Raw genomic sequence first — 15512 nt, forward strand, 5'->3', positions numbered from 1 at the left:
CTCCTGAGTGCAGAGCCAGATGTATCCCATGTGCATTGCCAAGTATGACCCAAAAAGTAAAAAAAAAGTCACCATTTTTATTCTTTTGAATGAATAGATCCATTGCAGTTAAGTTTGTACATACAATTGTGTAGCCTTTGGATCTATCCACCTGTGAAACTCTTTCAACATCCAAACTGAAACTCTCTTTTTGGTACTTAAGCTTCCTCCTATTTTCTGCTATTCACTGTCTCTTTGAGTATGAGTTACCTCATAGAAGTAGAGTTCTAAAATATGGATCCTCTATTTCTGCTTTACCTTTTTTTACTCACTAATTGTCTAACTAAATTATCCATGTTGCATATTGCATCAAATGTTCCTTCCTTATTACTACTAAATATATTTCAATTGTGTCTGTGTGACTCATTTTGTGTATGGATATATGGTTAATGAACATTTATTCTGTATTCACTTTCTGAGCACTTTTATTCCCTATAGGAGAAAATAGAACATGAGAAAGAAAGAATCCACTTGGAATTTATGAATCTTCACACATTCCCGAACCAGGTGGAGGAGATATATATGTGTTAACTGGAGAAAGAAAAAGAGCAGAAGTTGAGCAGACTGCAGGATAATGTAGCGTATCTGGACAACAAGCTACAGGAACTGAAGAACTGCATCCTGGAACTGGACAAGAAATGCCAGGGCTCAGCACAGAATTTGCTGTAGGTGAGTCTGAGCACTAGGAGGAAACAGAGGAGATGTCTTATTCCCATGCTAGTCAGAGCAGAATGGTGAGCAATATCGGAGAATTCAAAATTTATACTTCCTCATTTCAGACTCTTTCTTCCTTTAAGTCACCTTGTTCAGAATGACACCCTGGAGTTCTAGCTGAGATGCATGAATTGTTGGATTTCAGCTTTTCTTATTGTACGTGTACAGCAGTTCTTTATCTGCTACCTGTCCCTGGGTATTTGGAATGATTCTAGGTCTTGGCCATTGTGATTGATGCCATAATAAACACAGAAAAGAAAATATATTTTTTATGTTGGAGTACTGCTATTTATTCAGCCACTGATTAGCTGATTAAATTGGGCATGAACTCCGCCTTACTTTTATTTTTTTATAATTTTATTTATTTATTTTCTTCCTATATTTATTTATTGAATCACTGTGGGAAAAGTTACTAAGCTTTCAGGTTTAAGTCTCGACCATACAATGACTAAACATCTTTCCCTTCACCAGTACTCATTTTTCCCCACCAAGAACCCAATATACCCCACCCCACCCCTCCCAATGCCTGTGAGGCAGATGATTTCCACTTAACTCTTCTCTACATTGATTACATTCATTATTTTGACAAAAGATGCACTATTATTGTTTAGAAATCCCCCCCACAATAATCAGAATTGCTGAAAAGGCATTGTGAAATACTTTATTTTCTATAGCTGGTTATGAGAATCATATAATGTTATGTGGTCACAATTTTGGATATCTGCAAAGAGCCAGATAATTATGAGATTGGTTTCTGTGTGTGTGGTGTTATGGCCATGCCGGAGAGCCTCTCGTGGGGGACAACTTGTGATCTCGGTAGGGCGTGAAGGTACCGCCCCCCCTTCCCAAGAGACTGCAGTTGCCCCTTCACCGCCAGCTCATACCTGGCTTTCCAATAAGCGCTGAGGTGGTGGCCACCTTGCTTCCAGGGGAGAAAAAGACAGAAGGGAGCAACACCTTTTCCCTCCCAGGGAGGCATGGCGTCGTAGTTTAACACATGGTCCATTCACTTTTCTGCTGCAAGCTGCTGGGCTCTGGATAAAGTTCTTTTGCCTCTGGAGCCATAGCCATGCCAGAAGGCTGCTCATGGGGGGAAACTCGTGACCTTGGTAGGGCTTGAATGATGAGGCAGTACTGCCCCCCGTCCCATGAGACTGCAGTTGCCCCGTTACCGCCGTCTCATACCTGGCTTTCCAATAAGCCTGCGTCCACCGTGTATGCAGTCGAGATCCGTTTCTGCCAAAAGCCGCTGCATTTCGAGATTTGTTTCTGAGTCTCCAGGATAATGGCCATTAATCAGCTTGATCAGGAGCCAGAGAGGCCATTTGTAGGCGGTGACTCGGGGACTCGTTCGGATGGGGAGAAAAGGGTCAGCTCCACCCCCATCTTATGAGGCCCCATGTGTCTCATCACTACAGGCCCAAACCTTACTGTCCAGTGGCCTCTGGAGGATGGTGGTTACCAGGCTGCCAGGGGGAACGGGCCAAGGCACAAAACCTATTCCCACCTGGAGTGACCCAGCACCAGTAACCTACTGCAGGAACAGGACGCATTTCTGCCAAAAGTCTTTGGGTTCCGAGATCCGTTTCTGAGTTTCTGGGATCATGGCCATTAAGCAGTTCAACCAGGAACCAGAGAGGCCACGCCTCCAAATATTTAGCTGAGCCGGAGGTGGTTTTTGGGTGTGTGTCCCACATACCTAACTTTTGGCCCTTTTCTTTCTTGGTAAACTTTGCCCCAAGTTTTTTGGGTCTGGCCAAGGCACAGCCGCAATTTTGGGGTATCTGAAAGTCTGACGTTGCCATTAGGCTGCTGATGCACTCACCTTACAGGTACAGATTGACCTGCTGGTGGCACCAAACTCCCAAAGAAAATATATTTTAAAAGTAATATTAGTATGCTTTGGAATGATCCCCAGAGCTGAAAACTAGATTTTATCGAAGCTCAATTCTTCATTTTTGGATGTGTGAATCTGTACCCCATTTTAACTAAAAAGCAATCAAGCACTGTGTGTATTAGAAAAACATCATTGTTTCTCATAACGTCCCCTATTTTATGTCCTTATTGTCTACTGCTTTAAAGTTGGGTTTCTTTGCCTGCTAAAGGAATAATGTTAGTGTTTGTATTAAATTGGTTCAATAATCAGGAACTTCTCTGGCTTTGCTTTCTTTACAATTTTGTTTCATTCCTTCAAGTTTGACTGATGCGTTAGTTGGAGTATTCTTATGGTGTATTCATTTCATCCACCTTGATTACTGCCTCAAACTATTCCTTACTATTCTAATAATTTCATTTTTGTGGCAGTTTCTTTATATATTTGTAGCATTTTTATTGTGGTGTTTTCAAAACTCTATTTCTATCTCTTTGGATTTTATCATTTTATAGTATGTCTTAGAGTTCTTTTTATGTGTATTAGTTTTGTTGTCCAGGAGTTGAAGGTCACCAATAGTGAGGACAGAGTGGCCCATAAGATTAAGAGTAGAAAACAGAAGAACTAGTGGATAAAATAGCCAAAATGGTGTAAAAGGGAGTGTTGACGGATATTTTTTTAATGGAATTCTAAAAAGTTTTCTATGCGAATATTTCTAAGTTCTGTAGAGCAGACCTTTAGTGTCAGACAGGTCTGTGAAGAAGTGCCTACATTTATAGTCTCATGACTCAGCTGATAAAATGGAATTCAGGGAATTTTACTGAGTTCACATAGCTTGCAAGGTACAAGGGGCTAGAATTCAAGTCTTTGATCTGGATTAAAAGAAACTATTTAAACATTCCTTTAAAATGAATATATTTTCTGATTCCTAGAGTTGGAGATGAATGTCAGCTACGCCATTAATATCATGTTTCTAATTTTGAATCCTTTTAGAACATCTGGAAGGGTTTTTAAATTGAAATTAAAAGATAAGTTCTGAAATTTTGTTAGCTAGTTATTTTCCTTACACAATGCAAAGTAGAGCATTCTTTTACTTGTCGTCAGGCATTCCCCACCTCTACCATCCTTAATCTTTGAAAGATATTTCCCAGCTCTGATATAGGTGAGATATTGGAGGATCCATGAGTCTTTCCAGATCCTTAGGCTCAGAGGCAGTCATGACTTAGCAGGTTTTGCCATGGGACCACTCAGTTTCAATTTTCTCAGTCAGATTATGGTAACCCTCTCTTTCTCTCTCTCTCTCTCTCACTCTCTCTCTCTCTCACCTCCCCACCCCCATCTATCTGTCTCTCTACTTGTCTTTACAGCCACACTCAGTGGTACTCAGGGGACATTATTGCTGCAGTTCTCAGGGTCTCTTGAAGAAACACATGGGGATCGAACCTGGACCTCTGCATGCAACGCATGACTACATCTCTTTAAAATAGCTCTCCTACATGATAAATTTTATTTCTTTTTTAATCAAAATTTTAATTTAATTAAATTTAATTTAACGTTTTTTTATGTAGGAGTACTGCTATTTATTCAGCCATTGATTAGCTGATTGAATTGGGCATGAACTCCACCTTACTTTTCTTTTTCATTTTTTATAATTTTATTTATTGAGTCACAGTGAGAGCAGTTACAAAGCTTTGGGTTTAAGTCACGGTCATTTAATGAAACACCCGTACCTTCACCAGTGCCCATTCTCCACCTCCAAAACCCCCAGTATACCCCCATCCTACACCCTCTACCTAACTGTGGGGCAGATGATTTCCACATTAGTCTCTCTCTACTTTGATTGCATTCAATATTTTGACACCAGACCTACCATTTATATTTGGGATTTAACCACAAAACTCTGATCTGCTGAAAAGGCAACAGTAGACAATTTGTTTTCTATTGATGGTTATGAATAACATACGATGTCTCGTGGCTGCATAGTGGCTGCGCAATTTTGAAATTCCAAAATTTTAACATTTAAATCTGGAGGAATTTCTGCCCAAACCTGCTGGGTTCCAAGATTTTTTCCTGAGTTTCTGGGATCATGACCGTTAGGCAACTTGATGAGAAGCCAGAGAGGCCATTCATGGGTGGTGATTTGGGGTCTAATTGGGACGGGGAGGAAAGGGCAGGCCCCTGTGTCTCGTCATCCCATGAGGCCCTGCATGTCTCCTCACTGAAGGACCAAACCTGACTGTCCAATGGCCTCTGGAAGTTGGTGGCCACCGAGTGACCTAAGGGGAACAGGTGGAGGGACAGCACCCTTTCCCTCCTGGGGTGGCCTGGTGACAGTGACCTACTGCATGGTCCAGATTCATTTCTGCCAAAAGCTGCTGGGTTTCAAGATTTGTTTCTGAGTCTCTAGGATCAGGGCCATTAAGCAGCCTAATCAGGAGCCAGAGAGGTTATTTGTGGGTAGCGACTCGTGGTCTCGTTGGGATGGTGAGGAAAGGGCTGGCTCCACCCCCATCTCATGAAGCCCCACGTGTATTGTCAATTTGGGTTCAAACCTTACTGACCAGTGGCCTTTGTAGGATATGGCCACTGGGATGCCAGGGGGAACAGGCCAAGGAACAAAACCTATTCCCACCTGGGCTGGCCTGGCGCTGGTAACCTACTGCAGGAACTGGACGCATTTCTTCCAAAAGCCATTGGGTTTCGAGATTTGTTTCTGAGTCTCTAAGATCATGGCCATTAAGCAGTTTGATCAGGAACCAGAGAGACCATGCCTCCAACTATATAGCTGAGCCAGAAATGGTTTATGGGTGTGTCTCCCACATACATAACTTTTCCCGTTTGCTGGCTTGGTAAACTTGGCCCCAAGTTTTTGAGTTCTGATCAAAGGAACAGCAGCAATTTTGGAGTGTCTGGAAGTCTGAAGGCAGCATCAGGCTGCTGATACACTCACTTCACAGGAACAGATTGACCTGCTGGAGGCACCATACCCCCTTAATTTAATTTAATGTCTTTTTAATCACCGTGAGATAGTTACAAAGCATTCTGCTTGACTTTCAGTCATACAATGATAGGTGATTGCAACCCAACACTACACCAAGTCACATCCTCCACTACCGAGTTACCAAGTATCCCCCCATCACAGAAAATGAGTGAAGGCCATGCACTTACATGTGTCCTAAGGAAAGCAGTGAGGATACAAAAGAAGCAGGTAAAGAAATAGAAAAGGATCAAGCCTATATGTGATTCTAGATAATGTTTTGGAATCTCAGACTATATCTAAGTCTGATCTCATGGGAATCATAAGAGGAAAAAGTTCATTGATAAGGATTCCCTACTCAGAGCTTGGATTACTCAGTCCCTGTGTCAGTCTGTCAAGAGTTTCAGATCCCTTGAGAAGATACATTTTTGTGTCCAGTTTGTCAAGTGAATTCTTTGGAAGGAAAAGGTGGATATAATACAGCAGAGGTAAAGATGCCAAAATTGAAGCTGGTAGTGGGATCTGATTTCACCATTAATAGAGGATAATATCCTTGAGACAGCATGCTTTGCTTCCCAAACTTTGATGCAGTCACCTGGATCATCTTCTATGTCCCTTTCTCTCCCCGGCTGAAGTTTGAATTCAGGACCTCACACTTTTTGGGCATGTACACTACCGTGACCAATATCTCTGGCCCTGCTTAGTCTTTGTCATTCATATACACTCCTATCCATACTTCTCTATGGCTATCTCATTTGTTCTTCATAACTTAGAGCATCTTCAAAGAAATATACTATACTCTTCTTATTTAAAACAGGTCTAATTTCCAGTTAGTTGCTAGGCTCTGACCCATTTGATCTCTTAATTTTGATATGGGATTTCTGCCTAGCAATTAATGTGTTGAATATCTCACTGTCCAATGGACCTAATATTATATATTTTTATCTTTGGTCCTAGATTTCTTGACATGTTTTTTAAAAATATTTATATTTGTTGGATATCAATTTGTTTGGATATCAATTTGTTGGATATCAATGAATTAATGAAGAAATCATAAAGTTTTTAATTTTTATTTATTTATTTTGCTTTTTGGGTCACGCCTGGCAGTGCATAGGGGTTCCTCCTAGCTCTGCAATCAGGATTACTCCTGGAAGTTCTTGGGGAACCATATGGGATGCTGGAACTTGAATCCAGGTCAGCTGCGTGCGAGGCAAATGCCCTACCCACTGTACTATCGCTCCAGCCCCAAGAAAGCTTTTTAGAGAAATGACTTGTTTTAAATTCTTTGAGCATCTTGGATTTGGAGATGGGACTCAGATCTCAGAAAAGGAAACTTCTCAGCTATAATTTATTTCTTCCTTATTCTTTTCAGTGAAGCAAGGTAGTTTTGCATTGAAACTTCTAGAGAGATGTGAGAGGAGAGAAAGAGGGAAAATGTTTGAAGGGAAAACTTGGGCTTACTAAGCAAGTATAGCTATAATTTCTTGGAGTTCTCTCATCCTCACCTTTCTTTTTCTCAAGGTCTCCTCTTTTGTTTGGGGCCACAAGCCTGGCAGTGCTCAGGCTTACTCTTGCCTCTGCACTCAGATATCACTCCTGGAGAGTTTTGGGGACCATATGGGGTGCCAGAATCTACCCCAGGTGGTGATGTGCAAGGCAAGCACATGTACTATCCCTTTAGTTCCATCAAAAACTCATTTAATTGGTTATTTTGTTAAAATTGTCCAACAATTCTCCAATATCCTTTTCATAATTTTTATTCTTGTTTCTTCTCTATTTTATTGATGGATTCCTGTATCTTATTTTCCAGGACATTGATTGGTTCCTTGGAATCGGTCATTCAACTGCTGGAACCTTCCTATGATCTTTTCAGTTCACTTATTTCAATATACTTCCCACCCTGTCTAATTTTTATTGGAGATGTTTTCTTTTGTTTTATTTAATTCATTGGAGTTTACAATTGTTACTTTGAGAGAATTTTCACCATTAACAATTTTCAAGTCAGGGAAAATGAGCAAAGAAGCTCCTGTTTACTTGGGAACTTCCCGGGCTTTTGTCTTCACGCAGTGATTTGTGTGGGCTCTCAGTTTTCTTAATTTGTGTAGTCATTTTGTATGATTTAGGGATGAGGTTCTGGGTGTTTACTGTCTAGAATAGCAAGACTAAGGTTGACTAATGTCCACCATTTCCACAGGAAACTCGTGAAGCGAGGTTTCTGTTGCAACTATCCTCTGCCAAGACTCTGCTGTCCTCAGAGGCAATGCCTCTTGCCCGTCACAATTCCAGGGCCTCACCTGATGCCACTGCCTCAAGCCTTGAGTGTCGGCACTTATGCACCTCTGAGCTAGGATTTTTATTACTTGTGTAAAACCTGCTATGAGTCTGACTGAATCCTTGATTCAGATGTACTGAGGATATAGGTGGGGAAATGGGAGGGGCAGGAATATGGTCTTTGTTGCTTTGTAGTCACAGTACACAGGCAGCTGTGCTGTCTGCACACAATAAGCCCTAATGTTAGTGGTGCCTCGTCTTCGTGGGGCACAGGTGTACTGTACGCTCCACTAAAAAATATTATTTTGAGACCCTCTCATGCCCAGATCCATCTCTCCTCATGGCCTTGTGAAGAAATTGATGCATAAATATGTGGGAGAATTTTCTGTCCACTGTTTTGTTTTGTTCCCCGTGGGCCTGACTGGTAATTCAGCTTCACCTTCTTACATCATTGGTCCTCATCTCTTGAACTCATTACTCTTCTGAAGTTCCTCACATGGAAACATACCTAGAGCCATTTACTGTTTGCTGCTATGCACTTTCACTCAGGATCAAACATACAAGCCTTTGATCATGTGTGTATTTTATTAAATTTTGCAATTGTCTAATTCACAGAACACCTTACTCCTGCATCTTGTATCATCTGCTGTCTGCGGCTTTTTCTAGTTCCATAAAAGAACTTGAGGTTATCTCATAGTTTATGATTGATTATAGTACGACTGTACCACCGTAGTTTGGTACCTCCTATCAACACCTAAACTTCTCAGTGACAGCGATTCTGCATGGACTCAGGGCTCAGACCCTTTGTCATAAGCAGTGTCCAATAAGTACCAATCTAAGGAAATCACATCATTAAAAGCAAGTGGTACCCTGGGCATCCTTCTGATCCCTTTGTCAAATGCCATAGGTTGATGTGTTTTCAGACACCAAAGTTCCCCAAAGCTTCTAGTAAAGAAGACAGCTGAATGAGAAGTTGATAAGGAGGCAGTAATGTGCATCATCAAGGGACTTAGGTGGGCATCATCCTATTTGAAATCCATTCAGTGTCTACAGATAGGGGCTCAGTGGTGTGTCTCAACTGAAATGAACTTACACTGTACACTTAAACCTTGGTTCCATTCCCTCCCTCGGAGTGCCATACCTTACATCTCTGAAAGATTATTTATAGAGAACTGCACTGCATGCCATTCTCCATGAAGTTTAGATATCCCTACACTCACCTTTGCTTTTGTTTCTCTACAGGATATAAAAGAGACCTTGAGCAGGTGAGTGCCCCATATTATCAGTGTGGGCAGGGGAGGGGCATGGGCATATAGACATGGATGGAAGGAGCCACTGAAGCAATCTCTGGTCTCTGCTTGCTCTAGGAATTCAGCTATTGATATGGAAACACCGGAGGATGTTTCTATGGAAGTGCATACTGTGTGCAATGCCTCTGAGCTTTTCTTTAGTGTCAGAAAAATTTTAAAGCACTATCAAGGTATGTTGATTTAATATTTCCTTGCTAATATTTTGTTTCACTCTCAGTGTAATGCAAGAAAGGTAAGTGATTATTATGGAAAGTGCTGCAAGTGATTTGAGTTTTTTAACTTTCTTCACATTGACACTTTGAATATTTATCTAGTTTTGGTAATAGTAACTGAAACCCACCTCATTTGTGAGTCAGACTCATGACTTGGACAAATAATAGGGATTTTAATTAAAGGATTTTAAAAAAAATATTATTTTATTTATTTATTTTATTAGTATAACACCATGAAGTGTGTAAACACAAAAAGGGCACACAGCAGCGGTGTTCTATCTCTCCTGCCTCCCGCGTTTGGTAGTCTCACACCACTTCCCCAACCCTGGGGAGGTCGATGGTGATGGGCAGCAAAGGAAGGAAAGGAGGACCAGGTTGGTTGGTGTCAGATGCAGTTTATTTCAATCTCATCTCCATTCACTTCTCTCTCTCTCTCTCTCTCTCTCTCTCTCTCTCTCTCTCTCTCTCTCTCTCTCTCTCTCTGCTTTTACCCCAACATGCTATTTCATTCTCCTTCTCGATTCCCCTTCATTCTACCTCTGGCTCTGGATACTGGATCCTATTTCTCTTTCTTCCCTGACTTTTGAATCTGGATCCCAAGCCTCCTCTTACCATCTAGTTAAAATCCCCCCGCATGAGGGGTTGGGGCTTACACATAGGTGTGGTCACAATCAATCGGGGTAAAGTTCTTTCTCTCAGGGGAAGCCGCTTCTGGGAAAGATTCTCATACAACAGGATGACCCACCCAAAATCAGAATACCATGGGTGTGTTTTCCTTCTCTGTGTCCAACAAATATATGAGCATTCATAATTTTATTTTATTTCATTTTGTGTAGTTTTGGTCATACCTGGTGATACACATGGGTTACTCCTGGCTCTGCACTCAGGAATTACCTCTGGTGGTGCTCAGGGGACCACAAGGGATGCTGGGAATCGAACCTCGGTCGGCCACGTGCAAGGTGAATGCCCTACCCGCTGTGCTATTGCTCCAGCCCCAGCATTCATAATTTTAATCATTTTGTATGGATGCAGTAAGAGTTACATTCACAGTCACGGTCACGGTCCTCCTGTTGTTCATCCATTTGAGCAGGCCCAGTAACGTCTCCATTATGAGACTTGTTGTTACTGTGTTTGGCATATTGAATACGTCATGGGTAGCTTGCCAGGCTATGCTGTGGGATCGAGATACTCTCGGTGGCTTGCTGGGCTCTCCGAGAGGGGCGGAGGAATTGAACTCGGGTCGGCCATGTTGACCGCTTGTAAGGCAAACACCCTACCGCTGTGCTATCGCTCCAGCCCCAGCATTCATAATTTTAATCATTTTGTATGGATGCAGTAAGAGTTACATTAAGCTTATAGAATTGCTCTTCTGGGGTCATCGCGATCTCAGACTACAGTAATTAGGCCAGATTAGTCTTTCCTATCCCTATCAGGGTCCTAGTCTCGTTGTTACTTTTGGATCATGACAGCATGTGTCCATCATCAAGCTCTTAACTTATAGTTCAGAATTGTGGCACTTTGGCCTGGCCCATTTCGGTGTGAAAGTAGCTCACAGCTTGACCTGGCTTCGTTCAGTTTCTCATTGAGCCCTGCTTTTGCGGTTCTAGGAACTAAGGGCAACTGAGGCTTAAGTCAAGAAAGCAGATGCACATGAGTGCATAATATTCGAAGCGAAATCAATCCCAAGTTACAAAAGCATAATATTAACTGTCTTTCTGTATCCATACAAAAAAGACATTGTTTTAAAAGTTAACTATTTAAATGATATAGGGAGAGGAGAAAGGCAATATTAGCTTACAATACAAGTTCAGTGTCCTTGAAGGATCTGACCTTACAAATTAACAGAGTCTGATTAGGGGGAAAACCTGATAAACTGGTTGAGGAAGAGAGCATAAAGAAGTGGTTACAGATAAACAAAGGAATGATAGTGTTTCAGGATCACTGTGATGGGTGTAACCTGATAAACCTAAGCTCCTAGTGGCAAGGGATCACGATCATCCTGTTATTAGTCGACTGCCTCGAGCAGGCCCCAGTAAAGTCTCCTTCATCCTAGCCCTGAGATTTTAAAAAGTGCCATATTCAAGGCTCTTTCAGGGTTAGGAGAATGAGACCCATCATTGTTACTGGTATTTGGCATATTGAGTATGCCAAGGGGAGTTTGCCAGGCTCTGCCATGCGGGGAGGATACTTTTGGTAGCCTGCCACGTTCTCCAAAGTATCAATGAGATAATAAGATGTCATGCGGCCGCATTTGCAGCCACGCACTTCTGGGAGCTGGGTTTTATAGTCTCTGGGTCTTGGCCATATGATGGGATTACCTGGTGCCAGGGGCAGTTGGTGGGTGTGACGCCTACCTACTGGAAGATGGGGGATCTGGGTGGAGAAGGCCCAGTCCCAATCGGAACAGGTTTGGAGATCTCAGCCCCGGAACCTGCATGCCTGAGTTCCTCTGCCGGTTCCTTCATGCATGAGGCTTGTCCAAATGTGTGGAAAGAGGTGTTAGCATGGCTGTAGCTGGTTCTGGAGGTCTTCGGCCTCTGGGGCTCTGCTCGGGACTGGGAGGGAAACTCGACCCGCTTCCCTCAAAGGTGCCCCATTGAGGACAGCCAGGTGCGGGGGCAGGAGATTTTTGCACGGATGTGGCAAGGGAAAAAGGAAAAACTCAATGTTATCCAACAACGAGGTATGGTTGTAGACTCACAAACTTTTGTGCTTGGGTTTCAGTTATACAATGATCGAGTACCCACCCCTCCACCAGTGCCCATTCTCCACCACCACTGATACCAGTATCCCTCCCACCACCTCCCCTCACCCCCTGCCATCCCACCCCGCCTCTGTGGCAGGGCATTCCCTTTTGTTCTCTCTCTCCTTTTGGGTGTTGGGGTTTGCAATAGAGGCATTGAACGGCAATCATGTTCAGTCCATAATCTACTTTCAGCATGCATCTCCCATCCTGGGTGGATCCTCCCAACACCCTTTACTTGGTGTTCCCTTCTCTATCTGAGTTGCCTTTTCCCCCAGCATGTGTGGTTGGCCTCCAAGCCATGGATTGAACCTCTTGGTATTAATCTCAACTATTTTGGGTTTTAGTCTCCTATTTTGTTACTTTATATTCCACAGATGAATGCAATCTTTCTATGTCTGTCCCTATCATTCTGACTCATTTCACTTAACATGATAGAAGTAACATGCTAAATATCATCCATGTAGAACCACTTGTAAGTAAATTTCATGACTTCATCTTTTCTAACAGCTGCATAATATTCCATTGTGTAGATGTACCAAAGTTTCTTTAACCAGTCATCTGTTCCCGGGCACTTGGGTTTTTTTCCAGATTCTGGCTGTTGTAAACAGTGCTGAAATGAACAAACAAGATGCAGATGTAACTTCAACTATACTTTTTTGCATCGTTGGGATATATTCGTAGGAGTAGTATTGCTGGGTCAAATGGGAGCTCAATTTCTAATTTTTTGAGAAGCTTCCATACTGATTTCCAGAACGGCTGAACCAGTCTGCATTCCAACCAGTAGTGTAGAAGGGTCTCTTTCTCCCCACATCCATGCCAACACAACACCAGTTGCTTTTGTTCTTTTGGATGTGTTCCAGTCTCTGTTGTGTGAGGTGGTATCTCATAGTTCTTTTGTTCTGCATCTCCCTGATGATTAGTGATAGGTAAAGGTAAAGGTAAAGGCCCTCCCGTTGATCGTCGATTTGCTCGAGCGGGCCCAGTAACGTCTCCATTGGAGACTTTGTTGTTACTGTGTCTGGCATATCGAATACTCTCGGTAGCTTGCTGGGGTCTCCGAGAGGGGCGGAGGAATCGAACTCGGGTCGGCCATGTTTGCCGCGTGTAAGGCGAACACCCTACCCGCAGCATTTTTCATGTGCCTTTTTGCCATTCGGATTTCTTCCTTAGAAAGTTTATGTTCATTTCATCACCCCATTTTCTGATGGGGTTGGATGTTTTCTTCTTGCAGAGTTCAACCAGTGCCTTATATATCCTCGATATCAACTCCTTGTCCAATGGGTATTGGGTGAATATCCTTTCCCATTCTGTACATTGCCTTTGTATTTTAGTCACTGTATCTTATGCAATGCAGAAGCTTCTTAGTTTAAGATAGTCCAAATTGTTTATCTCTGTCTCCACTTGCTTGGTCACTGAAGTGTCATCTTTGAAAATACCATTAGCTTTAATGTCTTGGAGGGTTTTGCTGACCTTGTCTTCAATGTACCTTATGGATTCTGGCCTAATAGATCTTTAATCCATTTTGATCTGACTTTTGTTCATGGTGTTAGTTTGAGGTCTAAGCCCATTTTTTTTTTTTTTTGCATGTGGTTGTCCAGGTCTGCCGGTACCATTTATTAAAGAAGTTTTCCGGCCAGTTTCTGAGAGAGCGGGAGCTGCTGGAGGCAGTTGGGAGAGCCGAGAACTTCATCCAGTCATGGATCATGGATAAAAATGAGCTGGTGCTGAATGCCAAGCTGGCAGAGCAGGCTGAGTGGTATGATGACATGACAGCCTGCATGAAGTCTGTAATTGAGCAAGGAGCTGAGTTATCCAATGAGGAGAGGGCTCTTCTCTCCGCTGCTTATAAAAATCTTGTAGGGGTCTGTAGGGCTTCTTGGAGAATCATTTTAAGTATTGAGCAGAAGAAGAAAGGTGCTAAGAAAAAGCAGCAGATAGCTCGAGAATACAGAGAGGAAATTGAGACCGAGGTGAGAGATATCTGCAATGATGTACTTTCTCTTTTGGAAAAGTTTTTGATCCCCATTGCTTCACAAGCTGAGAGCAAAGTCTTCTATTTGAAAATGAAAGGAGACTACTACCGTTACTTGGCAGAGGTTGCTGTTGGTGAGGAGAAGATAAGGATTGCGGATCAGTCACTACAAGCATACCAAGAAGCTGCTAGTGTTGCAATCAATACATCCTAATAGATTGGGTCTGGCCCTTAACTTCTCTGTGTTCTATTACGAGATTCTGAACGTCCCGGAGAAAGCCTGCTCTCTTACACAGACAGCTTTTGAAGAACCCATTGCTGAACTTGATACATTAAGTGAAGGATCGTACAAACACAGCACGCTGATAATGCAGTTACTGAGAGACAACTTGACAATGTGGACATTGGATACCCGAGGAGATGAAGCTGAAGCAGAAGAAGGAGAGGAAAATTAACCGGCCTTCCAACTTTTTCCTGCCTCATTCTAAAATTTACATAGTAGACCATTTGTAATCCATGCTGTCCCACAAATAGTTTTTTGTTTATGATTTATGACAGTTTTATGTTACTTCTGTTTGAATTTATTTCCCATGTGGCTTTTAAGTTTAATATTAGGGAAGTAGGGCCAGTTAACATTTAGGGAGTTCTCTGTTTTTTCATCTTAAGGTGGCCAATATGGGATGTGGAATTTTTATACAAGTTATAAATATTTGGCATAGTACGTTTGGTACTTTGTGGGTGCACAATGGCCAGGGTTAAAACTGCTTCCGTGTGTAAGTAAGAAAACTACCTTAATATTGGTTTGTCCTGGTGGTGGATTAAAAGGGAGAACTGGTTTCAGTCACAAGTGTAGTTACTGTGGGTATTTTAAGGTTTAGAACACTAAGCAGGCTCTAGTGGAACTTAATTATCTCATGGATGTTGCATGTTGACCCGTGTGTGTCTGAATTACTGAAGCCTGTGCACACCTGCGCTGCAGATGCAGAAGTGTCTCTAGACAGAGCTGTGACCCAAGTTACTCTGGAGAAGGGAGGCAGTGGTTCACATTCTATTATTTGTAAAGTTACCTGCTGTTCGCTTTCATTATTTTTGCTACACACATTTTATTTGTATTGAAATGTTTTAGGCAACCTAAGAACCAATGTACAAGTAAAGATGCAGTAAAAATTAATTGCTTGATATTCATAACTTCATGTGTGTCAAACACACCAGTAAAACAAAACTCATGTATTTAACTTTTTTATGGTTTTTCCTTTTTTTTGCTTTTGTGACTTTTTTTGATAGTTGTCTAACATGCATGTGCTGTAAAAATAGTTACCAGGGAAATAACTTGAGATGATGGCTAGCTTTGATGAATGTCTTATGAAATTTTCATGAACAATCCAAGCATCATTTTAAGAA

The 15512-nt window shown here is 42.1% G+C and overlaps 1 pseudogene; it reads left to right on the forward strand.

Annotated features, from left to right (window-relative positions):
- LOC130040362 (14-3-3 protein zeta/delta-like) overlaps positions 1–15512 on the forward strand; it is a 28084-nt pseudogene extending 12572 nt beyond the window's left edge.

The sequence above is a fragment of the Sorex fumeus genome, unplaced genomic scaffold (genome assembly GCF_029834395.1).
Source record: "Sorex fumeus unplaced genomic scaffold, SorFum_2.1 ptg000094l, whole genome shotgun sequence".
Taxonomy (NCBI): Eukaryota; Metazoa; Chordata; class Mammalia; order Eulipotyphla; family Soricidae; genus Sorex; species Sorex fumeus.